General features: G+C 45.9%; 1 non-coding gene across 1 annotated transcript; it reads right to left on the bottom strand.

The window, feature by feature from the left end:
- Positions 1 to 9253: 9253 nt before the first annotated feature.
- TRNAE-CUC (transfer RNA glutamic acid (anticodon CUC)) lies at positions 9254 to 9325 on the bottom strand. Its single transcript has one exon. It is a non-coding gene; the product is annotated as a tRNA-Glu (tRNA).
- Between the last annotated feature and the right edge of the window lie 1531 nt (positions 9326 to 10856).

Genomic DNA, 10856 nt, shown 5'->3' with positions numbered 1-10856 from the left:
AAGACAAAGAAAAAGGAACACAGCACATTTCTATATTTTAAAATTTGAAGCAATATCCTCAAATTCATGGAAATTGAAACTAACTCTTAAAGGGAAAAATGAACACAAAGAGACATAACATTTTTAATTGATTACTGAATGTGTATCCCAACTTTCTATTCACGTGGAAACCTAACCAGCTTAAAATAAGTTTAAAAATACAAATATAAATATTTGCCACCAGATTTTCACATTTTTCTCTAAAAACCTTCTTAAAGCTGATATTCTTAATATTAGCTTGCAAAATCTAAACATTCAACAAAGAAAAAAGCCAACTTTCATGTTTGCAAAGCGAACAGGCTAACATTAGCACCACTATTAAGAAGCAAAAGATCCAAGAATTGCCACTTACTTAAAAATTGGTATGTGAATTATTTATTTCCATAGTACGTTTTCCATAAACACTACACTATATAAACATTTTCAACATCCTGTTTGTGCCTCCAGTAAAAGGCCTTTAGGGCAGAACTACATGTTACGCACAAACACTGGTAGCGCCTTCTCAACAGCCCTTTTTCCCCTCACCAAAGTAGTAATTCTAGAAGAGGTGTATTCCCTTAAGCTGTTGCTTTCTCCCCAGCTCCCCAAAGTCTATTTATCTAATTGAAATCCTACAGGAAAAAAGAGTAGAGGAAGACAAAAAGAAAAGAAAAAAGAAAAAGTAGAGCAGCAAACGAGAAATGATTGATGTACACCTCTTCTACATTCCCTCCCTCTTCCATTTCTCTGCTTCTTGCAATCTTGAAAGCTGATTTTTTTTCCAGGGGGAAAACCCTTCAGGAAGCATATTTAGCTGTAAGTCAGAAGACATTTAACTAAACCAACTCTGGGAAAGAGACTGAAGTGTTCATTATTATATGCTGGACAGCTCCAACAGCGATGCACCCAAGAGAAAGAGCCCATTTTTAAAACTACCACTGCTATTATTATTACTACGGACATGATTCTCAGGCTGAAAAGGCAACATTTTACTTCTGCCTAAAAGAGCATTTGTAAAGGACAAGACAAAGCCACATTAAAAATGGCAGGAAGATCAAGTTCACCAATTAAGTAATTTAATAAACCATATTCATTTATTCTCATTTGGAAGCTGAACTTCCCCAACCTCTTGCCGCCTAGGTAAATTGGATCAAATCTCAGTATCTTCAGCCAGCAGGACCATCAAATAAAATTTAAACGTGGGCACACTCAGCATAAACAGCCACCAAATAAAATGTGCTGATAAGCAGCTCCTCAGCTCCCTCCCGCATGCTGTCGCTTCACTTCTGCCCTCAAAACAAGAGCACTCAACATCTAAAAACTCCATTCTCACTCAACAATGCTCAAGGCAGCTTTCTCGGATGCTGCTTCCTAGAGATGTGGGATAACCTGCTCTTATACTCGGAATTATGAAAGGAGGAGTCCAACACACCCCAAAGGAAGCAGGCCGGGGAACACTCTGTGTTAAGAGCTGGTTCACCTGTAGGACTCCCGGCAGTTCTGACACACCTGAGATGTGGAACGAATAAACCAACGAGCATAAAATGGATCACCTAGTGCAGAGTTTCTCAACCTCAGCAGCTTTAAGGTGTTAAAGTTGGCTGGGGGATTCTGGGCGTTGAAGTCCACACATCTCAAAGTGGCTGAAGTTGAGAAACACTGATCTGGTACATGTGAAAGGGAACTCCTGGATCATCATCTTGCATATAATAAAAACTTACAGGTTTCTTCTTTCCTTCGTACTTTTGCCGCTGACTAAAAGCAAAAAGCAGAGTTTCCATGGATACCGCCAGAGATGCCTCCAAGACAGATATTTTAAAATGCTTCACTCAGCAAGTCGACATTTCACTACCAACAACAGACAGAGGCAAATCTGTGAATAGCTACTTGCATTAACTGAATCTTGTAAGATGGCAATGAGCAAATTCATGGCAAAGGAAAACCTGCCCCCAGTTACAATTTTGTTCAGTTTCTAAATATCAAAACAACATATCCAAAATGAGCAGACATATATCACTTAATTCTATATTACTGAAATGCATACAAATTCATACAACCTGCTATATGCCCAAATAAATCATATGATGGCTTATTGTGATCACTGGTTTATGTGACAAACTAAAATAATAGGTTTCACGACACATTGCACACATTCCTGGCCTAATTAGCAGTCTGCTTGCATTCAGTCATTACAAATCTAAACGCAATGCCTTGCCACATTTGTACGAAGAAGGATGAAGGGCGAGGACTGACTTGAAAACGCATCTGATCCATGACAAACAAATACAGAATATTCATAAACAGAATATTTATAAATGTTATAAATATTCTATAGCCTTTAATATTTTTGTTTACTCTGCTTAGGAATTATCTGAGAGGCAGATGCTTTAACCGATGAGGAAAGATTATTAACATCTTCATTTATGGAATTTGCACATCCAACCCAAGAGTCTACCGAATGAAGCCATCGTTTTTAACGTTTTCACTCTTATAGTAATGTACATCAACAGAGTTACTGCTACAGCTTCCATTAAGAAAAATGTCATGGGTTTCCAAGGTAGGGAACAAGGATGCTTTTCTACTTGAATCACTTTTAAACAACTGATGCCACCAGACAGCAATAAGTTAAAACCAAAGAATGAAAGCTTAGCATAACTTCAGCAACAGCTTCCTTGTTATATGAGGAACTGAACAAGTTGCCTAATGAGAAAACCACAAGGTAGCTCAACCAATGAACGTTGCCAGACCCACAGCTGAGGTATGAAAATGCAAGAAACGAAAATTCAAGATAATTTTGTTTCCTTCCCCTGCCTATTAATTCCACCTGCAAATACACCTGAGGACTACTTAGATCCCACTCCACAGAAGGAGAATTGGGGAAGAAAACAAAAAATACCAAAACAGCAACAGCCGCCATTAATGGGGTTAGGAATGCTACTTTTTCTCAACGTCCAGCTCTACGTGAGGAAATGATGAGTATTTCCAAAGCAGAGATCACTGGCTTCTTAGGGCTGGGGGTCTTGTAAGGATACCTTCTCCAATATGACATCCCCTGGAATTGTTAGGACTATAACTCCTAGAATTCCTGGAGAGTTCTGGGAATCCCAGCACATCAGGGAACTTCTGGGTTAGGGAAGGCTTTTGTTTGGCAGAAATGGCAGTAATGAAAAAATACCTGAAAAAGGAGAGGAAGAAAGGTGTGCAAAATCCACTTCTGAAGATTATCCCCTCCCATTCCATAGGCTTATTCCTATTAACTATTCTACAAGAACAAGTTTTTTAAAAATTCATTATTCTACTTGTAATTATTGATGCTACTTGTACTCAACCTTGGTAGGGCTGCTATCTGGAAAGGCAGGATGTGATGAATTAAATGCAATTATTGTGCCCAGGAGGCCTACACACCTTTGCACAGGTATATTCACCTGAGCTGCATATTCAGCTTGTCAAGAGAACTCTCAAGTGGATGAGAAGGATTTAAGATGGTCATTCTTGCCATTCTAAGTTAAACTGAAACAACAAATTGCTTTGTATCTTCAGCAGGCCTTCTATTTAAGGCAACCATCATGCTCAACGCTAGGTCTACCAGGCTTTTGACTGAGAAAGAGCAAAGTTGGAAGAAGGAAGAAAAGGCACATGAATGGCCCTAGGAGGCGGCCATGTGATCTGCTTCTCACTTTCCAGTTCTGCAGCATCCTCAGAGACCCATCACTTCCTCCTACATGGAGGGCTGTGATTTCATTATTGCTTGGTCCACAGAATAGAATCATCTGACTTTGGAGTGACAGAAACACAGACAGCAAGCCAGGATTGGGAACAAAGCACTTTGAGGTTAGTCCAAGTGGGGTGAGCATTGCAAAGGACTGAGAAAACAACGCATAGACTGAAAGGAGAACCCAAAGTAATGTTCAATAATGGCTGTAAGCTGCTAATACTGAAAGAACTTGACTTTTCAAGAGTTTATTGATATTATCACGAGATATTGAGAAACAACATGGGACTTTGCTTTTATGCATGATTACAGCAGCAAGACTTTTATATGCACAAAGATGGAAAGAACCACAAATTCCTACAGTAGACGAATGGATGATTAAACCGTTGGAACTGGCCCACATGGCAAAGTTAACAGCGTTGATAAGAGAAAATACCATGTCGGGATTTGTTGCTCTGTCAACCACTTTTAGACTATTTGCTTGTATCAGAAAAAAATGAAGTTTTGATTTTGGGCTTTAATGATTAAATGGTTTGATCTGATAGAAATGTTACTAAAGTTTAACTAATGGTAAAAGATTATATTTGTATATGTATTCATATCTTTATTGGAGAAGATCAGAAGTCACTTTGTTTCTGTTTTCTACTTTTATAGTTTTTCTTTTTTTCTTTAGTTTCGTATTCTATCTTTTCTATTTTGTATTTTAACTATACTCTGAAAATTAATAAAGTTCTTTAAAAAAAAAGATATTAACACAAGATGTGGTGCTGGCAACCAGCTCAGCTAGCTTCTAAAAATGTTGGACTAATTCATGGAAGTCCTGGGAATCCATGGCTCTTAGCCTTGATGGCAGTGGGGCTGCCTCTGAAGGCCATCTGCTGGGAGACTGGTGGGCTTCCTTGGGCAGTTGGTGGGCCAGTTAAGAGCAGCATTTTTCAACCTTGGCAACTTGAAGATATGTGGACTTCAACTTCCAGAATTCCCCAGCCAGCCATACTGGAGTTGAAGTCCACACATCTTCAAGTTGCCAAGGTTAAGAAACACTGACTTAGAGAACAGACAGCTGGCCTATGTGGGCCAGGTGTCCAATCCAGTGGGCTCCCTTGGGCAGTTGGGTGGCCACAACTGAGAAATGATTATTGAACTAGATGGGCCAGAGCATTGCTTATGTTCTTATGTTCTTAACAACCACCTCATAACATATCAATGTTTATAAAGGATTCCACCTCGTTTTTCAAACACTAAGACCAGCCTTCTGTCCTTTTCAATCCTGCCACGTGCACATATGTCTGAGTCACACACTTCCATTCCCTATAGCCTACATAAGCCGATTCCTAAGGGCACAATAAAAGACTGCACAGGCAGCTTGAGAGCTCTCTCATTCCAAAATACAAGAGAATAGGAATAGTATTAGTTACATCCAAAAAAAAAATGTTTGCGCTGCATAAAATTTGTTAATAAAGCGCTCTGGCCTCAACATTTGTGCAACACGGAAGGTTTGCCTCAGAAAAATAGCAGGCCCAAATCAGAAACAAATGCTCAAGTATTCAGCAATCCTTCCACAACCCAGTGTTTCATCAGAATAGCAAGAAAAAAAGCACCACCGTATAAGGTTTTAAAAGCTAGCTACAAACGTGCCTGACAGTAAATATTCTAAGCTTGCCCAATTTTGTAAGGCAGGATGCTATGACCCTACTGAAGTCAAATGGGTTTAATTCCTGGTGCAAAAGAAAATGTCCCACTCCAGCAAAAAAGGCAGGAAAAGGAACTGCTCACAAAAGACTTAAAAATCCCATTCTGGAGAAAATAGCATAGTTATAGCTTCCATTGATTAAACCCTGAACGCATTCAGTGGACACGACCCCCAAATCCCAAGGTATGGAATAGAATTTGACCTGAAAGTTAATGGGAGGAGCAGAAACAGCAGAAACTTCATTTCAGGTAAGATCTGATTAAAACAACAACTCAAAGCAACATGTAGCAATGATTGAAATACTCAACATAGTCTACAGTATTCCAGAATATGTGGTGGAGAGAGGATGCTTATAATCAATACGAAGGAGAAGCACAGAAATATGGGAAGCCAGGAAACGTTGGGAATAAAGTATGTTGAAGTTGGTGTTCATGGGGATGAGCATCACAAAGGCCCAAGAACACAAGTTCAAAAATGCAGGAAGAGAACTAATTTTAGGATCTTATCAAGAAGCTACCTTCGCCAGGCATCTCCAAGTCTGGCAGATCTATTACCAAAATGAGTGAAAGAATTTGAGGGACAGAACCATAATCAACTGGACACTTTTTTGTCTCCTACTGTTTTTCTCCCAAAGCTTATATCCCTTTCAGTGCAAAAAGAAAATAGGAGATGCTAATTCAATTAGCTTTATGCAGAACTGTAAAATAAATGAATCATGCACCACTGGCAATATCCAATTTAATCCCATATGTTGAATGGTTCCACTGGCCTTTGGTCAAGAGTCCTGGGAACCACAAGAGATTTTAACTGCTGCCAAGGGGATGGGTAGGCAACTGACCCAGTTTGTAGCCTTCATTCCTCTTGTAAAGTGGAGAGAAATGAAATGCACAGGCAGTAAAGATTTCAACAGGAAATTGTAAAGGGGACCCGAGGTCTGAAATAGTTTACAACAACTGCTCTTTTCACAAAGTATGCAAGCACTAGTTCCTTCCAACTGAGTTTAAATAACGATTAATGACGAGCAGGTGGTAGCCAGGGCCAGGAGTGCCTTTGCACAGCTCCATCTTGCATGCTAACTGCAACCTTTCCTGTAATTTGTGCCTTGATTGGCCTACTGTGATGTGTTCCATATGGGGCTGCCCTTAAAGGGCATTTGGTAGTAGAGACTGTTCCAGATTGTGGCAGCTGGTATGGGCCCACCTCAAGGCACCAATGTAACAGCTCTGTTTCGATTTCTGTGGGGGACCACCTTCCCCAAATAATGTTCACCCCGCCCCCCCTTATGATAAAGTAGGGCAGGATCTTTACAGGTCCTCTCAGTCAGAGATTGCCATGTACAAGGACCACAGAAACAGGCTTTTTTGGCTGCTGTTCTCCTTAGGGCTGCTGTGTCTATCCCTCCAGATTTACTTTTTATTGGTTTTTGGATAGGGGACTGTTTGATTCCTAGTGTACCTGGGTGTTTTATAATGTATGATCTTGGTTTTAACCTTTGATTGTTATGTATTTTAATCCCAACTATGGATTTGCTCAGAGTCAGTTGACTGGAAGAGCCTATAAACTCTGCAAATAGATCCATGAACAAATGTTTTTCGGTAATTAAAGATGTTACTATAGCTCACCACTGAATGACCAGTCTAGCTCAGTCTTTGTTTCAGTAGCCAGCCACTGTATCTTAATAAAAGGCACAATCACCATTACACATTCCAAGGAGAAAATTGCAGCAATAAAATAGCTTGAACTGATAAAGGCAGATTTTATCTCACACTGGTTCAAAGTGATGTACTGACTTTGTCTTTTCCCCTTGAATACACATGATATTACAGAACAAGCTACCCAAACTGCAGAAACAAAGAGCAAAACTTAGCAATGTATTTATTAAATGCAATTTTGCAAACTGATGCTTCACTAGATAACAGGCCTGCAAGACATAAAGTTGATACAAGTCCCTCCTGTGTTACATAGCACCGGTGTTCAGCCTGATGGCTTTGCTTTTTCTCCAGAAAGAGCCAATCATCCCAGCAACAGGGATAAACTGACTGGACCGGACCATCAAGTCTGTAATTCTGAGACAGAGATAAAATACAGGAATGACGCACGTCTCTGATTCTTCATCCTCCCTCCTTTGGGTCTGGTTAGAAACAGCATCAGCCACTGAAGGAACACTCAGCACCAGGCACACAGCGAAGCTACCTTCTCCATCCTATCAAATGCATACGTCAGCTGCTGTTAAAGGCCCCTATCACAAAAGTCAAGGAAAATGCATGGATTTGGAAGAGTCACGAATTGGGGGGGGGGGGGCACACTGGATTCTCCTTCCCCCCTCCCAAATACACAACAATCTGGAATGCAAGCAAACGTATGCAATATGGGTTTTCTGCCCCCGTGAAGCCTTTATCTTTGCCAACAAGGTGGGGGGGGGGTGTCAAAAAGAACAGGCCCCAAGGATGCGCCTCTCCGCGAAGGGCTGACTGAGGCTCCCCAGAATACCCCGACAGCTCTTCCTTGCAGAACCCAACGGCCTCTCGAGCACCCCCAAACCCACCACCCGAAAGAGAGCCCAGGAGACCGGGGAGGGGGCTTCCCCGGCGGCCCGGCAGCTTCACCCCAGCCCTGCGGCCTTTTCCTGGCCCGCCCGCCCGCTCGCTCCCTTCCAGCACTCGCGGGCCCCTCCTCACCCCCGCCAGCAAAAGCCGCGAAACGTCCGGGGGGCGCTCAGATGGGCACGAAAGACCCCCGTCCAACGCCTCCCCGCCGGCTCCGCTCGCTCCCCTTTCCTCGCCCTCCCGGTCCGCCGCCCCTCGCCGCGCCCCCTCCCGCCCCACTGCGCCACCGCCGCCGCGCCCCCACCGCCCCTCCCCGCCGCTCCCGCGCCTCGCCCGGCCCTCACCTGCCGCGGCCGCCGCCTCCCTTCGCCTTCTGCGCCTTCGCCGCCGCCTTCGGGCGGCCTGGGGGAGCCGCGGGGAGCGGGTGCGGGCCGGGGCCTGCTCAGCCGGGAGGGCGGGTGGGAGAGAGGGCCGGCGAGGGGGCAGGCAGCCGGCCGGCCGGTGCCAACCGCCAGCAGCCCAAAGCGCTCGCGCCGCCGACCGACCAGCCCGCCCGGACACAAGCGACGTGCGCGCCCACGAGGCCGGCAGGAGGGCGAGCGGGACGAGGCGGCGGGGGCGCGCGACCCCGACAGGCGCGTGAGGGCACGCGGGAAGGTGGAAAGCCCGTGCGGGCGTGCGCGTGCGCCTCCGCGGCTTCTCTGGCGAGGTTTGGCGCAGGCCGCGGCGGCGGCGGCGCGCGCGCGCCCATTCGGAAAAAAATCGGAATTAAAAATAAAAACGTGGAGGAGCGGAAATGGGAAGCGGCTGTCGACGGAGGAGGAGTGGCGGGAACGCGCCGGCGGGGCTGGGAAGGGAGAGCCGCGGGGCAGACGGGCGGGGGCGCGACAGGCGCGCCCACCCCCGCGGGCGCGCGAGGTGCGTGAGGCGCGCGGACGGGAGGGGGAGGGGGAGCAGCACTCCCTCCCTCCCCGCCCGCGCGTGCGCATGAGGCTTTGCTGCGCGCGAGGGGATTCCCGGTGCTACCCCGGCTGGCTCGGGCATGGCCGAGGCGCGGCGCTTCTGCGGCAGGGCGCGCCGATCCCGCCTCGCGCTCCGGCCCTGCCTGGCCGGCCGGCCGCCCGAGGCTGGTGGGCGCCGGGGTCTTGCGGGCTTCGTTGCGGGGGCGGGGGGGACGTATGCAAAAGAGGCTTCGCAGCCGCCCGTTCCCCGGGAAAGTTTTGGGCCCAGGAGCCCCCGGGAGAGGATTGCTCGCGCCGGGATCTGCGTGTGGTAAAATTCCTTTTCCCTGACCGGGAATCGAACCCGGGCCGCGGCGGTGAGAGCGCCGAATCCTAACCACTAGACCACCAGGGAGGCTCGCGCTGGGGTCTTCTGTGAAGCCAGATCATAGCGAAAGTCTCTGGTGGTGCCGTTTGCAACTTCCGTCAACCCGTTCTGCTCGCGTGTATATGTTGGGGCTGGGGACGATGGGCGCTAGAGTACTCAATGTGCCACCGAGCGTTGCGTGCACGTCCGTCTGTTCCGTGCATAGAGCGGTGTTTCTCACCCTTGCCCGCCTGAAGAGGTGTAGACTTCAACTCCCATTTGTCTTTCAGTTCCATTCGTGAATTCACACTCTTCCCCACGTATTCCTCTTACGTGCCAAGTTGCAATTTCCCATATGCCACGGTCATCACCAGATGGCCCCAGAGATGCTGACTTTGGTCACCTATCGTGGCTTTGGTCATTTGAAGCTTTTTTAGTAAGATAGAGAACCTCCAGAGCAGTGTTTCTCAACCTTGGCTGCTTTAGGAGGTGTGGACTTCAACCCCCAGAATTCCCCAGCCAGCTATGGTATGCTATACTGGCTGGGGAATTCTGGGAGTTGAAGTCTACACCTCTTAAAGCGGCCAAAGTTGAGAAACACTGGCATAGAAAAAGCATGAGATTCATTTGTTAGAAGATGCCCTTTTTGCTATGCCTGTCTCTATCAGAATTGCCTGAAAGCAGGGGGGGGCTTTTATCCCCCCCCCCAAGAAATTTATGGAGCGGCTGCACCTGGTCAAGCACGCTGCCCTGAGAAAATTCATGGATTCTTATTAGCCATGCATCTTTATAATGTAGGGACGTATTAACCGGATTCACTCAAAAACAATTTGAAAGCCAAATCTGGACTTTGCATGCAGCCCAAGCGGATTGCTTGGATGTCTCAGGACATGGAAAAGTTTCCAAATGGGGCTTTCTAGCCCCCTTCCTATTCTGCACCCTCTAGTTCAGTGTTTCTCAACCTTGGCCACCTTAAGAGGTGTGGACTTCAACTCCCAGAATTCCCCAGCCAGTTCTACTGCCCAGAGTCCCTCTCTTGGAGGAGATGGGTGGTAGCAAAATTTGAACAATAAATAAATAAATATAGCATACCATAGCTGGCTGGGGAATTCTGGGGGTTGAAGTCCACACCTCCTAAAGCAGCCAGGGTTGAGAAACACTGCTCTGGAGGTTCTCTGTCTTACTAAAAAAGCTTCAAATGACCAAAGCCACGATAGGTGACCAAAGTCAGCATCTCTGGGGCCATCTGGTGATGACCGTGGCATATGGGAAGTTGCAACTTGGCACGTAAGAGGAATACGTGGGAAAGAGTGTGAATTCACGAATGGAATTGAAAGACAGATCAATGTTGCCTGCCTGTAAGTACTGTAAGAGAAAGAGGAGAGGTAATAGATCTGAAGGTGGGCTGATCTTGTGGCATTGGTGAATAATGCAGTATTTATACATAATTATATAAGGAATGTTTGTGGAGTTGTAGGAAGTGTGTTGGTTGAGGATGAAAACGTTTGTGCATGTTTGAATGCAAATGAAGTGGTGGTGTTGGCTAAGAATCCAACGGCTTGCAGCAGCAACCATACAG

The sequence above is a fragment of the Candoia aspera genome, chromosome 3, assembly GCF_035149785.1.
Source record: "Candoia aspera isolate rCanAsp1 chromosome 3, rCanAsp1.hap2, whole genome shotgun sequence".
Lineage (NCBI taxonomy): Eukaryota > Metazoa > Chordata > Lepidosauria > Squamata > Boidae > Candoia > Candoia aspera.
This window is presented reverse-complemented; position numbering and strand designations above follow the sequence as displayed.